The following is a 20,481-nucleotide window of genomic DNA, read 5'->3' on the forward strand; positions in this document are numbered from 1 at the left end:
TTCAGAACACACATCAGATTTTACAAGCCGACACATACCCACGGTCAGTACAAAGGATAGAACTTTACTTATTTGCCTACATAAAAGCCTATTGTTGTAGCGGTTTAGTTGCTTATTCTGTTTCTTGTAACCTTTAGGTATTTTAGATACTGAAATAATTATTTTCTGCAACTATTACATAACATATAGGACATAATTATGTCCTACAATCCCAGGACATTTGCCATTTGTAATGTATTTCTTAAGGACACAACTGTCCAAAGAGGGACTGTCCCTCACAAAGCGGGACAGATGGTAACCCTACTGCGGACACCAGATTGTTTGGGCCAACACATAGCCACAGTCAGTGCAGGTTTAGAACATTCATTTGTTTCCTAGCTGTGAGCCTTATACCTTTGGCACATTTGTTGTTTGCCTGTTTCTTCTACGAATTACGTTTATTCTATCCTGATGTGACTGCTTTAGGCAACTGTTACATGCAATATGGTACATAGTTATTTCCTACAATCACAGGACATTTGGCATTGTATCATTGTTGGTCAGGTCACACCTACACACACAGTAATTGTCCCTCACACAGTGGATCAGGGGGTATCCTGTTTATGTCAGTGCCTTCATCACCCTTATACCATGTGCCACTATGCAAATGTGTGCAATATATTCTCTCGCTTATTCGTGTCGGGACACGTGCATCACGGGCAGGTGTTTGATCCTGGATTGTAGGTTCTGCATGACCATCTAGGGCTGGACAGTCTCGTGCACCACTACTGCACATTCCAACTTGTGTCCAGATATCTACAGGACTGGACTTTGTGTCTTTGTACCCATTCTAATGTTTACACAGGTTACTTATCCCATGAGGGATATCCCAAAAATTGAACAAGACCAAAACAAGACAAATACCGACCATTCTTCTGGTGTTACGAAAATGTGCTGGGGGTTTTACATGCAAGGGATACATAGTTTGCAATCCTGAAACTGCCTAGGGTGACACTACCTACTACATAGGCATATTGGTCACTATGTGTAGATGTGGCTGCACCAAACCAGTAGGCCAAGTATGGCTGGATTTGGTGGACGTTCAGGTATGGGAGCGGGTTGTGTGCTGTGGAGGGGATGCTGGGTAGTCCATTATGTATCCAGGTGTGTTGCATTTGATATGGCCAGTTCCATCAGGACCAATCTTTGGGTATGTGCCGGTGACATGTCTATATATTTGTATTGCACATTTTAATATTCATATGTTTGTGGGATTGTGTTCTACAGTATGGCCTGTCTGGTTGTATTACAGATGTGTATACATGTTTTTGTGTTTCTTTCTGCTTCACCTGCTGCTCCCTCATACACCTCTGGTTCACCTAATCTGCATATGACATAGTGTCACCTTGGAGGATTATACTATTACCCCCCCCCCACACACACACACATATTCCTGACACTCTATCCATCACTGCTTTGGTTGATGGCCCATGACACGGTCAAGGAAACACATTGCATACCCTACATATGTCAGGTACCTGTATGGTTGTGTGGACTACCCTGCCATGTCTGATTTTCCACATGCTATACCTCACGCACATAGGTACATGCCCATACTTAACTTTCATGACATGATTGGTATACCCGGGTAATACCCGTTCAACTGTGACACATCCTGACAAGTTCGGCTTGGACCACTGATGTGCGGATTTTGGCCGACTGTTCTAATCATTGGTAGGATGCCACCTTTTCCTATGTCTAGGATGGGATATAGTCCGGACACATATCCAAATGTACTGGACAACACGTACCCACAGTCAACAGTAGGGATAATACTGTTCCTTTCAGCCTACATGTTGCCTTATTGTTGTAGCAGTTTATATGCTCCTTCTGTTTTGTTTACATTCTTATTCCATTTCCTTTCACATTTGGTATGTGAAATACGGACATACCTATTGTATGTGACTATTACATGTGTTGTAGGATATAATTCGGTCATACAGTCACTAGATATGTACATTTATCGTGTTTTTTGTTATGGATACATCTGCCCAGCTGTGTACCCTCCCTCACAATATGGGTCAGCTGGTGATCCTGACAATTGGGCTGGACGTACCTATTGGCAGCACACTAACATATGATGCATGTCACTTCCACTTGGTATAACTATCTACACTGTGTTGGACTATGGGCACACGGTTTTCAATGTCATTTGTTCATGGGATAGGGACCTGTTATTCCCTACCATGCATTTGTGTTTGCTTCTTCATTTTGTGTTCAGAGGAACTGTCTTGCATGCTTTGCATATGTTTCAGTATCCACAGACACTGACAGATGCGATTACTATTGCTTGCAAATTATTATATGCAAGCATTTTAGGTTGCACGTCGACAGCTGACATTTCCATGCCTCCGTGCGGGACTTCGACACGCCCTATGCACTCGCACTCCTTTCCTATGCACATGGCTGTGGCGGCAGCGTGCCTTCATTAATATGCATATGGCGCTACTGCACCATCTTCACACCGCATGGTCCATGCAAGCCTAATGCCGGCCTTGCGCCTAGCTTCATGAATACTGGGGAATGTAAAGGGGTGGCAATGGGGGCTGCCTGCGCTCCCATTTTTGCCAATTTATTTCTTCTTGATTGGGAGGAAGAATTCATAATTAATAGTAGATGGTACAGTCATATAAGTTGTTATGTAAGGTTTTTGGACAATGTTTATTCTGTGGAATGAGTCTATTAATGATCTAGAAATGTTTTTTAACCACTTTAATTCATCTAGTGACTATTTAAGGTTTACATACAATAGTGACAAGAAAGGCATATCTTGCCTAGATACTTAGATTTCCACAGTAAATGGTCTGTTTACATCTAAAATACATAGGAAAAGTACTTTCAGCAATTCGTATTTTGAATATTCTAACTGTCACCCATATAGCCAGAAGCGTAGTATAATCAAGTGTCAATGTATTAGAGCAGCTAGAATGACTTCTGAATATAATGATATGCTTAAGGAATTAGACAACATAGGTAGTATGTTCAGCACACGAGGATACCCTCAAAGATTGATAGACAACTATTAAATATGTTAAAGATGAATGGGGTAAGAAGTACAAACCCCTATTGGGTACAGGGTCTAGTAGAACTTTAAACACCACTAGTTGTCCAAGCAATAGTTCATAGGTTTATAGGTTATCTGCCATGGGGCATTTATAAGCCTAGCCAGAGTGTGTTTGGCTTTCACCAACCTTTTAGATCGGTTTACTGTGCCTCTTTAGAGTAGGTCACAGAAGATGTCCCTTTTAAGGTTAGTTTACTGTGCCCCTGTCTAGCAGGGACACAGAAGAGATCCCAGGGGTGAACTTACGATCTCCCATCCACTCGTCAAGATTTCTCTTGAAGAGGGTCAGTGAGAGGCTCTGCCTAACATGGACTGGGATTCTGTTCCAGAGTGAGGGCAGCCTCTGGGATATCAATCTGTCCCTCCAGCATGTCCTATTTATTTCTGTGCTGAGGTTTAAGTCCATGGAGCGTGTAGCTCTAAGGGATTTGGATTTCCTGAGGTGGAGCATGTCCGTTAATTCTGGGTTGGACATAGCTTTATACGTCAGGCATAGATCACCTCTAAGTAGGCGGTAAGCAACTGAGTAGAGCTGGAGTTTCTTTAGCCTCACTGCATAGGGCATCTGTTTGAGTCCCTTGATCCTCTTGGTGATGTACTTTTGGGGCCTCTCCAGTTGCTGCAGATGTCAGGTAAGGTACATCCCAAATGGGGCATTGTATTCAATTATGGGCCTGATGAGTGATGAGTAGAGGGGCACAATAACTTCTCTTGGTCTAGATGTGAACCCTTTTGTGATAAGGTGGGCTATATAGAAGGTCTTTCTAACCACTCTGGCAATGTGATTGTCAAAAGAGAGGTTTCTATCTACTTGGGTCCCCAAATCCCTAATTACTTCTTCTGTACTTAATGGATTGCCACCTATGTGGTAATTTGTGGGCACTTTGTTTTTCCCGAAGGGGATGACTATGCACTTTTTGGCATTTAGCTTAAGGCCATGGCTCTGGCACCAGTTATCCGTCTCTGTGAGACCCTTTTGGAGGATGCTTGTGTCAGCTGGAGAGTCGATTATGGTGCCCAGCTTGCAGTCATTTGCGAACTTGGTCAGCCATAGTCCTCCCGTATTAGCCTGTACCTCAGAGAAGTATATACCGAACAAGAGAGGCCCCAGGACTGAGCCTTGTGGGATGCCACTTGTAACTGGTTTGGAGTCTGACATGGCACCTGCAATACTGACCATGTGGGTTCTATCCCTGAGCCAGTTTGCAACCCATCTTGTGACATAGGGGTTGATATTTAAGCTGGTGAGCTTATTTATGATGCCCGAGTGGGGTATTATGTCAAAGGCTTTTGCAAGGTCCAGGTAGGCTGCGTGGACTACCTTCCCTTCATCTATAGCCTTGGTAACTGTTTCAAAGAAGTCGACCAGGTTCAAGAGGCAAGATCTGCCCTTAACAAAGCCAAATAGTCAAGTTAATAACAAGTTTCAACGAGCTTGTATATTCCAATACAGTACTCATGTTAAAGAAATACAAAAGATAGTGGAAGGTAACTGAAATATAATGAAAACAGATGAAAATATTTATAAGCTATTAGGGGAGTATCCTGTGTTTGTTTATAAAACAGGACAAAATTTAAAGAACAAATTTGAGAGTAAGCCCTTCACTAGTAAAAATGAAATAGAGGAAGGTGGCACCCATAAACTTGGACAGTGCAACCCCTGTAGTGCTGTAATGGAAGACTCCACTCTTACTTTGGAGGATACAAACCAAACTGTAATAAGGCTTAAGAATGGCAATTGTTGCACCCAACATGTGATTTACTTAGCCAAATGTTCAAAGTGCCCAAGTTATTATGTGGGCAAAACAGACAGGTGCTTAAGAAATAGAATTTACGATCATTTCTATTGCATTAAAAAAAGATATAAATAATGCATTATATAGGCAATTTGTCAAGAGTCCAACTTACGATACATTTAAATTTGCAATTTTAGAACAAATAATGGTTAATCCCAGGGTTGGTAACACAAGTAAGAAATTAGGAGAAAGAGAAACTAGATTGCAAATTTTGTTAAATGCAACAGTACACCCTGGAATCAACGATAGTATCTCTATAAAGCCTGTTTTGGAATACAAAAATTGAATAGAATACACATCAAAGGCAGTAGGATTTGTACATGAGTTTAAGTGTTGATAGGATAATGTTTTCATAATATTATATGTTTTATTATATGATTTTATATGTTATATATTTGTTATATCAGTTCAGACCGAATTACACATTATATATGAGTGTTTTTTTTAACTAAAAGTACTGAGAATTTTAAATTAATGCACTGAGCACTTTAACCAGCTTGTATACTTAATTGAGTGATTAATCAATGAGTTTGATTGGTTGAGCATTTATATATAACCCAGCATGTGGCAAAGGATTGTGTTCTGATGAAGTCTATTATTTTTAGTTGAAAGTGCTTAACGTGGAGCTAAGAGTCTTTTGTAGTTATAAATAAAAAGTGTTCTCTCTGGATATTCACTTGTTTTTGTGGGACCTAGATACCATGCACAGTGAATGGAGATTGTGTGTATTTGTTATATTGTTGACTTTCACTGACAGCTGTTACAATTTTAGTTAGTGTACAAGTTCTGTAACAGAACGTTCAATCTCTCTATGCACCACAACCCGGACCGTTCAAAGGGTGATAAGTGCCCCTCCGCCCACGCTTGCATGGGGGGGGCTGAGCTTCATCCCTTGCAGCGCTTCCACCTGAAGGTGGCACAGGGCCAGTGGAGGAGGGGGTCCCAGGCTGGGCACCAGATCTGCTGGTGCCAGGTGCCATGGCCAGCTGAGGTGGGACAGGTGGGTCCGCTGGGACCAGCCTTCCCATACGAACTATGTTTTGGAGAGTTTAATAAAGATATGGGTTAGTAACAGTCAACAGCATTCCCAATTAGTTATAACAGCATGCAGAAGTATTCCCATTAAACCAATGCACCAGAATTTCAACAGCTGAAAAGCAAGCATAACACATGCATATATAGAACATTAGTGAACATTACAACATCATGCAGTTTGAATTGATGGCAACAGGCCATCAATATTGTGGTATTTTAACAGGGCACATGCATAGAAATAAATGCAAATATTTATAAACCAATAGGACATATGTCCCAACAAATGTTTGAGATTAGACATACCGATTGGGTTGTGGAATTGCATTTTTTATGCACATACGGTAGGGTGGGAAAAGATAACTCAATTAACAACTTATATATCCTTCTAGTGTTCACTACATTCCTATTAACTGCAGTTATATGTCCCTTACATGTATTATTACACTACCCAATGACCTTATATTGTGCAATTGGATTTTGCTAGATCATTATATACATGAGCTGTATCTTGCATACAAACTGTCCAAGATGCAGATGTTACTGCAACATATTTTGAGAGTTGCTCACACACACACTACTGCTAAGATGGTACACTGACAGATCTACTTTCATATAATTATGTAGATATGTTCAGGTGAAAGTATCAGTTATATGTTAACAGCTCCCTACATTTCTGGCAGCACACTGACATTTCTGGGGAACACAATACCAAGCTACTCATGTGCCAGATTAACCTGTACATGCTGGCCATGAACCAACAGTTGAAGGTTGTACATATGCATACACACTACTGGCACTCCCTTCATCCACATTATATGGGCCTACCCAAGTTTGGTTTGACACTGCTTAATACAACACTACTATTTGTAGAATGCAACAGTGCAACAACATATCAAAGAAAATGACACAGACGCACTCCATGAATCATACATTTATTAAAGGATTATTACACCTTTATTTATTGGGTTAAAAGACTTTTTGAAGGCTCTCTCATTTATTTTATATAACAGTACATGCAGAATAATTACTAACCTGCCTCATGACGCAGCCTTTGCAGCCTATCTTCATGGGCTTGCTAGTTCATAGCCCGAACACCTGCAGCTGTGAAGTAAATGCAGTGATATTGAGACATAGTATAGACAAGCATAGCAATTCTTAACTACTTAAAACAATAGCTACTTACTCAGTACTGGGGCATTAGGCATCGTACGGGATTCCTGGATCCACTGGTCCAGTTGATCCTCCCTATGTCGCTTCTGGTCAGAATAATGGTGCCTGACCTGCTCACTAGTCTGAGGAACACCAGTGGCACTGATGAGATCATGGGCAAGACTGTTCCAGGCCTCCATTTTATATTGGGTACCCTGGTACTGGCCCCGCAGGAGTCTTTCCTCATGATTGCGGACAAGGAGCCAAACCATTACTTTGGACTCCTGGATGTCCCAGCGTTGCACTCTAAATTGAGTGCCTTCTCCAACATCAGCCATGCTGACTGCAGAAGGAAGCTATAACCAGTTATAGCAAGTATTCTTGCCTGTGGAGCTTAAATATGCCTCATTTCCCACACTTATTTGTGATTGGCCAGTTTTGGAAAAACTCAGCTGTAGGCACGCCTGATTAGCTGATGTTGGCAATGTTTAAAATTCCTTTGACAGATATGGGTCTGTTGAAAGTGCATTTTTGTGAAATGCTGTAATGGCTTAGTGGTTAAGTACTGTGACTATAGTTCACAGTATCCTGAATTTGAGCCCTATCACTGCTTTTTATTTTCCTGCTGGGCAGACCTGACTGGTTAAGGTACAGTAAAGGAGGTGTGAGTGTGTTTAACCGACTTTGCTCAACGTTGCTCGACATTGCTCGATGTTGCCCGACGTTGTGCTGGTTAGCGTGGTGTGCAGCTATGTGCAAATACATTGTGGTTGTGCTGGTTAGCGCAGTGCGCAGCTACATGCAATTGTATTTAAATATGCTCAATAATGATAAAATGTGCTTAGCAGTGCTTTATATTGCTTAAAATAGGGTACTCATGCCACAGAATGCATAACCATTTCACCTTCAGATATATATATATATATATATATATATATATATATATATATATATATATATATATATATATAATTCGTTCACTACTACATTTAACATTTTAATGCTTTTTACAAAACTTATACATAAAAAATGTCAGGAAATATTTTTGTATACAGATTTCCCACAGAAAATGGAAAGTGCAGTAGTGGGACTCGAACTGGGAATGCCTTCTCTTTGTGCAAAGGCTCTAACCACTACGCTATTGCTATTTTGCTTAATTTGCATATATTTTTCATATTATCCTCTTCTGGTGTCTAAGCTGCTAACTGTAGCTAAGCAATGGGCAAACCCGTGCAAATATGGGCAGCTATATCGGAAGAAAATAAAAATTATTTTTATTTTTAGTTTTGTCAGTTGTTTAACATATGGGGGAGTGTAGTGTTACATTGTGCACATGTGAGCGGACTCACTCATGTAACTCGAAATTGCGACGTTTCTTTATTGCAGGGGCGTGGATTTTTGGACTGCTTGGCAGTCTGACATGCCCCCTACACTCATCCACGCTTCATGTAAGCTTTAGAGTTGAGGCAGCACGCCCTCATTAATATGCATGGCACGCTGCCATCATAGTCTTACACAGAAGATTAGTAAATATGGGGGATTGTGGTCAAACTCACTGCAACATTTAATTCTCAGACTAAAGATCCTCAACCACCAAAGATTCAATGATCTGCAGGTAAGCTGTTTTAAAATCACTAATCCTTTAAAATCCACTTTCTCAGTTCAGAAAACTATATATTGCTATTTTGCCCTTATATTTGCTTATTTCAGGTACTTCTTTCCTTAATAAGGTGCACCGTCAGGGTAGAAACCTTATCTTGGAAGGTTTGTGGACCATGCTAAGCTTTTTCACTGTTTAGACTGCTCTGCCACATGGGTTTGCCACTTGTGGGAGCATTAGCACACAGGCAGGTCTTGTAGGCAAAGTCACATACTAATGTAACTGTCAATGGGAGTGGCTAATACTAATCAACCTTGTACTTGTCCCTGGAAATGCCCATAGCTCCTGATTTCTTTGGCCAACTGATTAAAAAAAAAATCACTGAACTGAGTAAAATTTTAGTCAAGAAAGATAAAGCGAATGCCATCATAAGATGGTAGTCACCCATTCATTCCTATTAGAGTATTCATTGGGAAGGTAAGTCCAGCAAAGTTGTGGAGGTGGAGTTTGAGTCAGTGTGTATGACTGTCTGTAGTGGTATGAATGGGGGCTGCATGAATGTGTGTGTGTGTGTGTGTGTGTGTGTGTGTGTGTGTGTGTGTGTGTGCATTTTTGTGTGGTTGCACTACAGGGATGCCCTGCAAGTCTGTGTGTGTGAGTTTGTGGAATTATAGGGAGCTGCCTTTGCCAAAGAAGTGCATGACCAAGGGAACAGTAGAATGGTTAGATCTGACAGCACAGTATTCACTTCTAAGACATGGTAATGATAAGGTAATGAGTTGTTTCAGAATTTCTTTCTTTTATGCTAATTAGCCAGCCTGCATTGGGTAATTTGCATGGGTGGAGAGAAATTTTTTGAATCCTAGAGATCATTTAACAACTGACATATGACTGTGTATCCAGTATCTTATTTTTAATTTCATTATTGTGCCAAAACAACATATTTCATATTTTACATATTCTTATTTTGCATCTGTCTATTGTCCTGTCCACAACTTACACACTTCCTTTTTTTCAATTTTGCCTAGCCATTAAGGTATCATTATTTTTTTTCTTTCAAAACTGTACTTTTAGAAGTATTTTATTTATTTATTTATTTATTTGTTTGTTTATTTATTTATTCAAAAACTTGTTGATAACTGATTTCATCTGATGGGGGAGGGCAGCTCAACTCATTACTTGGCAAGATATCATTGTTGCCATGCCTCATGGAAGAATATACTCATTTGAACAAAAGAGTTGCCTGCACTCCTGAAATGAGTATACTTGCCTTCAGCTTTGTTTTAGCATGTAAATTGAAATACTGCATTTGCAGATTGTTAAATAAGCTATATCTGAAGCTTAGTATCTGATCTGTAATTTACAGGAAAAACACAAAAGTGGAAGGTAACACAAAATAATATTACTATTGCTATTGCTTGGTACTTTTTACAAAGGTAAGATCAATAATCAACAGAAGTTCTGTACTCCTTGAATACACATGATTGCTATCAAAGCTGGCCAATGAAAAAAAGATAACTATTTTCTCTTATAGATGGGTAATTCCCTTAATGTTTTGCTAATGAACAACATTCCCCATTCCTTCTTCTGTTTTCATGGACTTCTTCCAAAAAAGCCTTCTTCTTTCCCAAGTAGCTTTCTAGTAACTCTTCCTCAGAACCCTTTCTAGACCCAGAGATCAGGAATCTGCTCTCCTCGGGAGGTACTGGCAATCAACAAGAGGCACCTGCTACCTTTTAGTTGCTATAGTGATCCTGTCTCGGGTTTGCCGGCCTGCTTTTTATTTCTCAAGAAACTCTGCACTTCCCTTCCATGCCAGCTCTTTTCCATGAGATATCCTGTAGTAAAGGAAAACCTATAAACAGCAGGTGCCACAGCAACACAAGTACTGTGCTTTCCAGGCACAGCTGTCACTTATGCTAGTGTTGTATATGCCTATGTGTGTGCATGTCTAGTTCATAAAGACTAGCTATTCAATATTTTTTTTCAGTCATACCACAAGGGGTTGTTAATTTCTTTCTATTTCACAAAGGAAATGTAGGACACAGGATATGCATTGTGTTTGTCAATATACTAAATTTAATTAAGTATCCTCTTTGCATTGTCAGATAGCAGTATTTGTTTTATGTATCATGATAGCAAAAAAGAAAACTAAAATAAACATATTAACTCATTCATTCTTGAGCAGTAATATGCTAATTAACCCCACTGCTTCCTACCATGTACTTAAGGAAGAAAACACTTGCTTTCAGAAAGGTTTTCTTCTAAATCATCCTAGAAATTATATGCTGCATTAACTGTAATATCTCAGAAATGATGCAAGTTACAAAAACATCCAAAATATGAAAATGATTTGCTAGATAATGGGCTATGCAATGGCACTATTACAAAAGCCTGTCTAGTGACATTTACCATGCATTGAACATTTATTAAAAATGGTATTTAACTTATCAAGTACTAGTATTGCTATGGTCAAATAGAAGAGCTATAAATCTATAACTTTGTATGATAGAGTTAATACGTCTGTGAATGTATTTCTTGTCTGTTCATGGACTTTCTAGAGATAAATGACTAGAGTGGGTATCACACTGCTGTTTAGTAATATCGTGCAATCACTGAAAATTATGCATGTGATATTTTGACATTGTTTCAAAGCACCAATATTACTCTACAAAAATGTGCAAGATAGATGCCATATATGAGTTGTTAAATTGTATTCCTTAATGTTGTGCATAAATTTGGAAGCATTTGTTCACTTGTAAGCCACATAGCTTTTACAGTATTAATACAGTTATGAATGTATTGGTCATATTCATAACTGCTTTACCAAACAAACATCTGTGTCTCTGGAAGCATTCAAAACACCCATCATGTTATAATGTCGTTTTAACTGTCATCCACAGCTTGCATATGCCACCCCAACATGACTATATCACACTCTAAGTATGCACAATTACTGTAAATATGGAAATATGTAATATTTCTCATAAACTTTAGCTAACATTTCTCAATAACTGCAGTCCTACATATCCCTTGCTAACTCTTTCATTATGCATGCCTAGAAAATCAAGTGAGTTTTTAGATGTTATGTTGGTCTATCATGCACTGTCTACAATTCAGGAAACATGAGGCACAATATTTAAATGGTATTAATACTGATACCATGTACCTCAAACAAAGAGTATCCTTGTTTGTCTTTAACAAGTATGTCTATAGCTATTTTTCTTCTAACACAAACTATATGTGTATACCCCTCCCCTTTGGTATGGCAGTATCACACTCCATTTTTTATTTATTAATGTAAATATTCAACATTTCATGTTTTTCATTATTTCTTGCAAACATTATTTATTGGCTCAAGCCCTGTATATCTCACAGTGATTTTTCTACTGAGGGTACCCACCATATCTTCTCAGCATGCAGATGCCACTTGGCTTCTTAGTCCTTGAACTACATTTCATGATATAAGTTCATAGGTGAATATTGGGGTAATTACCCTGAAGGGCTATTTTAAGCCTAGCCAATAACTTCAGGTCAGAATCAAATTCTGTACCTTGTGTCTATGAGGTAAAAACCTTAACCATTATGCCAAACCTACTCCTATGATTATGTCACAGCAGATGGGACTCAAAATTCAGAACCATAGCTTCAGAGGCCAGTGTTTTACCCATTAGCCACTGGGGTTTATTTGTAAATACTAGGCTTTCAGTCTGTAAACTATTACAAGCCTAGCTAGCAACCAGAGGTCAGAATCAACCCTCTTCCTTTTATCTGTGAGGTAAAGACTTCAACAATTATGCTGATTCTTCCCCCATTAGTTTAATACACACACACACACACACACACACACACACACACACACACACACACACACACACACACACACACACACACACACACACACCTTGTATAGCAATCCAACATGTCAGAATCATACATAAGTAAGGGAAGCATTTCATACTTATGAAAAAAACCCTCTTTCAGTAACTCAAGTCCTAGACATCCAAACATAACATTTTCTTTCTGGAGATACCTGTGACTTCTTGTCAACTTGTAGATGTCACCTTACTAACCAACATATAATGTACTGTTCAAGAGATATTATTCCTGATATTATAATAATGTTAATATTAATACAGTGTACATCAAAAATAGTTATGCCTAACTGTATTTCTTTTACTCAAGTGTGTTTAATGCCATTTGTACTTATGCCCACTATATTTGTAGCCCCACAAACACACTCTCTTATACAACATAACTGTAGTATTAGCCATAATAGTGGAACATTATTAATATTAATATCTTGTGTCTCAAACAAGCACTTATATTAGTGGACTTTGTCATGTTACCTGCTATGTTTTTCTGTCATTTTTTATTAACACCAGCCACTTCTATATCCCTCCAGCATGATAATGTCATACTCCATTTTTTACTTATTAAAAGATCCTCGGCTCCGACTCAGCCTAATGCAAAAGCTCTAGGTCTTCAATCAGCTTGAGACCTACTCCCTATACCATGATGCACTGGTGCTTCCCTCAGATCTTGTTTGCTGACAATAAACTACATGCCACTCTTGATATACCAAGAACAGAGGGAAAACTAGATAAAGGTCAATACAACCATGAATTAGGTGAATACTCAGTCCCTAAGAAGCTTGGATGGGGGTTGGAGGGTGGGACATAAGAATGAAGGTGAGATGAACAACTCACTTGGAACGTTATGGTGAGTATATAACTTCTTTATGTGAAGTTGTTCTATCTCGCCTTTCATTCTTACTGATGAGTTCGTATACGGAGCACCATCTTTTTCAGGTGGCTCACTGGAGTATATTCTTCAGGATAGTGGAACCAAAGGAAGCCCTGTCCCTGGAGACCATATCTACTTTGTAATGAGTGATGAAGGTATGAGGCCTTGACCAAGTAGCTGCTGCACAAATAGCATCTATTGGTAATCTGGCAGTAAAGACTAATGCCGTGTAGGCAGCCCTAGTAGAATGGTCCTTTATCTTTTGATGTAATGGTGTATTTGCTGAACTGTAAGTGAAATAAATACAGTCTGATAACCATTTTGATAAAGTGGTTTACCCCACAGGTGCACCTTTTTTGGAATCTGAGAAAGCATCAAAGATCTGTTCTGTTTTCCTGAAATCTCTGGTACTGTCTAAATAAAGTCAAAGCTGTCTGTGAACATCAAGCTTGTGCAGCATATACTCCATGTTATTGCCATATTTAGGGAAAAAAACAGGTAACTCTATAGACTGACTGAGATTTACCTCTGAACATACTTTCGGTAAAAATGAGGGATTTGTACAAAGAGAAACTCTATCATTATGAAATATATATGGAGGTTTAATGGACAAGGTCTGTAACTCTGAAACCCTTCAAGCAGAAGTAATTGCCACTAGAAATATGGCTTTCAGTGTCGGATACTTCAAGTCACATGGAGATGCTGGTTCAAAAGGTGGTAGGATGATTCGGGAAAGAACAAAATTTAAATCCCATGGGGTAATCAGAGATTTACTGGGTAGTCTCAAATGTAATGTGCCTTTGAGAAATGCTTTGGAAAGTCTATGCGACATAATATTAGACCCTTGAATAACAAGGTGAAAGTTAGATATTGCAGCTAGTTGGACTTGAATGGTTATGGCAGCTGCCCCCTCATAAAATAGTTCAGTTAAAATTCCAAAGCAGAAGATATAGGAGCTAAATAGGGATCAATGTGATTTTTCAATGCCCATATTGAGAATAATTTCCATTTGCTAAGATAGAACTTCCTAGTGGATGATTTGTGGGAGGATATTAGTATATGCTGAGCTGCAGCCAAAAATATTCTGAAACCTGGCTATATTTGGAATTGGAGCAGCCAAGTTGTCAATTTGAGGGAGTGAAGAGATGGATGAAGATCCTCCAATGAGTGAATCAGGAGGTCTGGAACTGGCTCCAAGATCTAAGGTTCTTCCTATAGATGAGGCCATAGGAATGGAAACCAAATCAAGGCCAGTTGAGGGCTATGAGTATTATGGTCCTTCCCAGAACACTGGCTTTCTGTAAAACTTTGGGTATCAGAGGAAAGGGAGGAAATGCATAAAGGAGACCCGGCGACCAATCGTATACAAGTGAATCCTTTGGGACAACCCCCGGGTGGGGGATTAGGGCAAAGTAGCTGTTGCAGTTTGTGTTTGTGTAGGTGGCAAAGAGATTGCAGCAAGGCTGACCTCATTTGCAGAATATCTTTTCTACTACTTCTTTCTTTGGGGACCACTCGTGAGGCAATATAATTGGCCTGCTCAGTTTGTCTGCTATCATGAGGGACCTTGCCAGGATGTGCATTGCTCTCAAAAGCACTGTGTAGTGGTTGCCTACTGCCATACTCTCAGGGTCTCTCGACATAGGGGGTAAGATCTGGTCCCCTCCTTGTTTGTTGATGTACCAGACTACAGACATGTTGTCCGTCTGGATCGCAGTGGACCCTACAGGGTGAGAGTCTTGAAAGGACTGCAACGCTAGATGTACTGCTCTCATCTCTAGGACATTGATATGCAAATTGGTCTTGTGTTGTGTCCATGTGCCTTGGGCTGCCCTTCCCTGATAATGCCCCCCCACCCTATCAGGGAAGCGTCCGTGGTCACTCTTCCAACTGGGGATGGTAACACAAAAGGTCGGCCTATCGTTACCGAATGTGACGTTAGCCACCACTGCAGGTCCATTTTGCAGGTCTCCATGATTATAATCTGATGAGACAATGGTAGATTTTGAAAAGACCACTGTGTGAAGAGGAGCCATTGGAGTATGCACATGTGCATTTGACCTAGTATATTTGCAATAATTGCTGCTGCCATTGTACCCAATATTTTGAGAACTAGAGATGATGGGGCTTTTCTTCTTGAAATAAGACCCTTTCTGGTGGAAGTTTCACGAGCATTGTGGTGGTGTCTAAGTCTGCTCCTATAAACACGGCATGCTGCAATGGCAGTAAGGCAGACTTTTCTAAATTTAGGGTCATCCCAGCTTACAGCAAAGATTCATGGTCATATCCCTCGCTTGTACGAGTTGTTGCCTGGTGGTGGTTAGGAGCCAGTCATCTAGATATGGAAACACCTGGAATCCTAGGCGTATCAAGTGAGCTGTGACTACTGCCATACATTTGGTGAATACTCTGGGGGCTGTAGTGAGACCAAAGGACAGAGCTCGAAATTGGTAATGACTGGCTCCCAGCCAAAAGTGCAGTGGATCACTGGATGGCCTGGCCATTTTTATATGGTAGTACGCATACTGGAGATTGATTGAGCACATACAATTGTCTTTCCCTAAAAAAGTGAGTATCCACTGCAGTGTGACCATCGGGAACTTTGTCTTTTTTACAGATTTGTTCAGTCTGCTGAGATCCAAAATAGGTCTCCAGTCCCCTGTTTTCTTTGGAACTAAAAAGAACCTTGAGTAAGTTCTGGATCCTATCTGGTCTGTGGGGACTGGTTGGATGACTCTTCTTTCTAGCAACCTTTGGATTTCTATGGTTACTTGTTCCCTGTGACTGGGTAGAATGCCCGGGATCTTGTTTACGGGAGGGCGAGGTAAGAAAGGGAATAGAGTAACCTCTGGAAATGATGCTTTGTACCCAGCTGTCTTTTGAAATTTTTAGTCAGGCATCTGCGTACAAAGATAAGCATCCCCCAACTGCCTCCAGAGGTGGCCAGGCAGGCCATCTCTCAGGAGCACTGATAGGGCTTCCCAAAGAACTGATCTCTGTCACCCTGGTTCTGTGGACCCCATCTGTCGCATAGATGGCATCTTCCATTATTTCCCCCTCCTCTGCCTCTGGAGGGGAGGGTCACCATGAGTGTCCTAAAAGACTCATTGAGTTTTATTGAACCACATCTTTCCTCCTTTCTGACCTTTGGGATAAGGTCTGGTAGGTGTGGAAAAATAGACTCCAATGGCAGACAGAGTCTTCCCACTTCTTCACTCCTGGTAAGCATTTCTTTCACTTTCGGTCCAAAAAGGGATGAGCCATCGAAAGGGGTGTTGATAAAGGATGACTTAAAGGGCTCTGCAAATGGACGTAAGCAAATCCAGGAATGTCTTCTAAAAGCAAAGCCTGAAGCCGCTGCTCTACTCACTTCATCAGCTGTGTAACCAGACGCATGGATGAGTTTACTATGGAATTAAGGGTAGAGAGCTGGGAGAATACTTTGACTGAGACCCCAGCAGCTACTGAACCCTGAAAAGTATCTCCTAGCTCTTTAATGAGATCTCTTTGTAGCCTAGTGAAGTGCATAAGATAATTCAGTGACCTAATGGAAAAATTCACTGAAGTAAACATATGCTTCCCATATCTGCCCATGATCCTAGAATCTTTATTCGGGGGTGGAAAGATGTTGAAGTTTCAGATAGCTCCTTCTTGGTGGCCCCTGCTGCCACCATGGCATCAACAGGGACTCTTTTAGAAAGAAATGCCTTGTCCTGTGGAGAAGTAACAAACTTGTTGGGTCAACTAGGGACAGGTTCCACTGTATCTGGAGACTCCCACTTCTTTGTACAAAATAGGCCTAAAAGTTCATTGAAAGTTGGAGTCAACCAAGTGGTGGAGGGCTAAGACCCAAAAGCCTTCAGGTAGACTGATTCAATATCAGTAGAGATGATGGGCTGCCAGTCACCCCTCTGTTTAAGGATCTCCAAGGTATCTGCAAAACAGATATCTTCAGAGGGTGACCATGGGGACCCTTCTGACTCATCTAAATCAATGTCTGAAGTGACGGATTCCTGAGGGGAGTCCAGATGCTTCCTCTTGCATAACCTCTTCCTAGGTAACCCCTCAATGGGAACTTCTGGAGAGGTCTCGGAAAAGGAGGGCTCACCCAATGGAGCTTCCTGAGGCTCTGCATCTTTATGCTTCTGTGCAATCTGTGATGCAGAAGTAGACACCGGTGCTTAAGGGGAGGAAGTTGCCAGACTTGATGAAGTGGCTGTCCGTAGGGGCAATACTCTCCACATGGCATCAAAAGCACTACAGTCAAGATGAGAAGAAACCCCTGGATCCAAAGACATGGTGGATTCCCGCAGCAGCAAAACAGTGGGCTCTGAGCCAGAGGTAGGTGACAAACTCACCCACACCGAAGCCCCAAGAGGTAAAGCCGGCCCCAAAATATTGGTTCAACTATCCTCCCTGGACCTGACTGGCAAGTGTTGGCTCCTAGACTCTTCAGTCGGCACCGAAGTAGTCCGAGATATCGGCTCTGAACCTCCTGGAGCGGGCATTAGTGCCGATGGCTACACTATCATCAGCTCCGAGCACTCTGACTCCGAAACCTCAAGTCGGATTGGAGGAGGAACAGAACTAACAGGGGGGATTTTAGTCAGTTCTGAGGCTCAAAGGGTCAGAGCCAACAAAAGTTTGGCTAATGCTGGTGTCTGAAGTAGCTTCTAGACCACACAATCCATGTCTATGTCAAACAAGCACCTTGAGGACTGAGGAGATGGGACCAATGAAGCTACAGATTGTAGTATTGGTGATTTAAATGTTGGAGTTACTAGTCCCAGTACTGGAGACCAGCTTCTTACAATGACAGCTGTCAGCTCTGAAGTCAGTGGCACCAAAGTTGTTTGTTTTTCAGGCTTAGATAAACTGGTAGATTTTGCTGGCTCCAAAGATCGAGTAGTAGAAGACTTTTTTGAGGACTTGGAATGACTGGACTGACCTTCATCCAATTGTTCCTGAAAGGAAGACTTTATTAAACCTCTACCCACTAGTTTGCTCCTTCATCCAATTGTTCCTGAAAGGAAGACTTTATTAAACCTCTAACCACTAGTTTGTTCCTTCACTCATGCAAAACACATGAACTAAATGAGTGGTAGATGGAAGAAGTCTCCTGAAGGTGTAATGCACCCAAACAATACACACACTCCATGTGCCCATTTGTAATGCACATTTTCTGTCCACATTTACATTTCTTAAATCCTGACTTGGATTGCTTAGCATCTTTATCCTGAGACATTTCTCCTATACAGCAACACACACACACACACACACACACACACACACACACACACACACACACACACACACACACACACACACACTAAGCTCACAAAACAATGAGCTTCACTCAAAGAGAAAAAATAGCCTTCTAATTTAAACAGGCTAATGAACCAAGTAAGCTATATGTATAACTAAATATATATATATATATATATATATATATATATATATATATATATATATATATATATATATATATACTACACACTCAGGAAAAGGATATATATATATATATATATATATATATATATATATATATATATATATACACAACTAAGTCAAGCAAAGGATATATATATATATATATATATATATATATATATATATATATATATAATCTAAACAGTAATTATTACTAAATATTTTCAAACTGTCACACACAATTTAGTAAGGTATGAATTTTCATACTTACTAGCTAAGGAATAGGGAGATTTACAAGGCCTAGATAGAAAAAAGGCCACAAGGAAGAGAGAGGAAAGATAGCTAAGACTATATCGATACTAGTGGTAGTGCTAATTTACAATAACAAGGAAACAAAACCTTAATATAATATATATATAAGCTAAAAATCAAATTCACTGGCCCAAGCTGGTGATTTGCTCCCAATCTGTTGCAGTGACAAATGAGATCTGAAGGAAGCACCAGTGCATCATGGGATAGGGAGTAGGCCTCAAGCTGGTTGAAGACCTCAACCTTTTGCATTGCTTCGAACCCATCAGTAAGAATGAAAGGCAAGACAGAACAACTTCACATTTAATGGGCCGGATTTACGAAGGCTTGCACGGAGTGTAAGAACAGTGTAAGATGGCAGACAGGCAATATGTCTGCCGAGCGATTCAGCAATAGCCGGTAGGGGCGTGCATGAGAGCTTCTAAAGCTACTCTTGCACAGACAGTGTTATGGTATGCAAATTACCTCATTTGCTGCTGAAAACTATGCAAATGAGGTAAATTTGTGATCCAGGAACCACTAACCTGTCCATGTAAGAGTAGTGTTATCTGCAGAATTGTACTCCGTTGGTAATGGAGTACCGTTCTGCAAATAGCTAAACGGAGCTATGACAGCTGCAAATAAAGGATGCATCTAGTTAAGGAAGCATGCCAATGGCCAAATATAAGGCCATTGGCATTTGGAAATGTTGTAAATCTGCAAAATCCAGTGTAATTTTTTTTCCCCTGATCGCAGATGTTTAACCATAGCGCAGAGTCGCGCAAACATGCTGCGCTTTAAATTAAATGAAAAAAGGGAAAAACATCCACAAATGTGGGTTTACACTAAAAAGCTTGTCCTGCCATGCAGGTGAATGGCAGGCTGCAAACAATATGGCCACTGAGTAGTGGTTGCTAAGGGGGGGGAGCTCAATGTGAGAGATGTAACCAAGCATTAGTAGGCAATCCTATGCAAATGAGGATAAGGATAGTGAATCCCAACTTTCCCTGGCATGTGAGCCATGTCCCTAGTGTGTAAGTGTAGGAGTAGGGAAGTAGTTGAGTAGAAGATAGGTGACATCATGAGGGGGTATGTCTGAAAGACTGTAAGGTGATTGGAGCACAGTGGCATGTGTTTGCCCTGAGTTGCTCAGGATAGCAAGAGGCATGTTTACAGTGGTAGTAGCTGAAAACAAGAAACCAAAGGCGTACGCCGGGGATATATCAGAAATTTCTTGCAAATGGGCACACAGCGTGTGCGCGCATGTGCGCGTGTAGGCGAGTGTGCGTTAGTGTGCGCGCGTGTGCGCTTGTTTGTGTGCCGCTGCCTCTTGT

This window comes from Protopterus annectens, chromosome 10.part0, assembly GCF_019279795.1.
Source record: "Protopterus annectens isolate FY-2018-M chromosome 10.part0, PAN1.0, whole genome shotgun sequence".
NCBI lineage: Eukaryota > Metazoa > Chordata > Ceratodontiformes > Protopteridae > Protopterus > Protopterus annectens.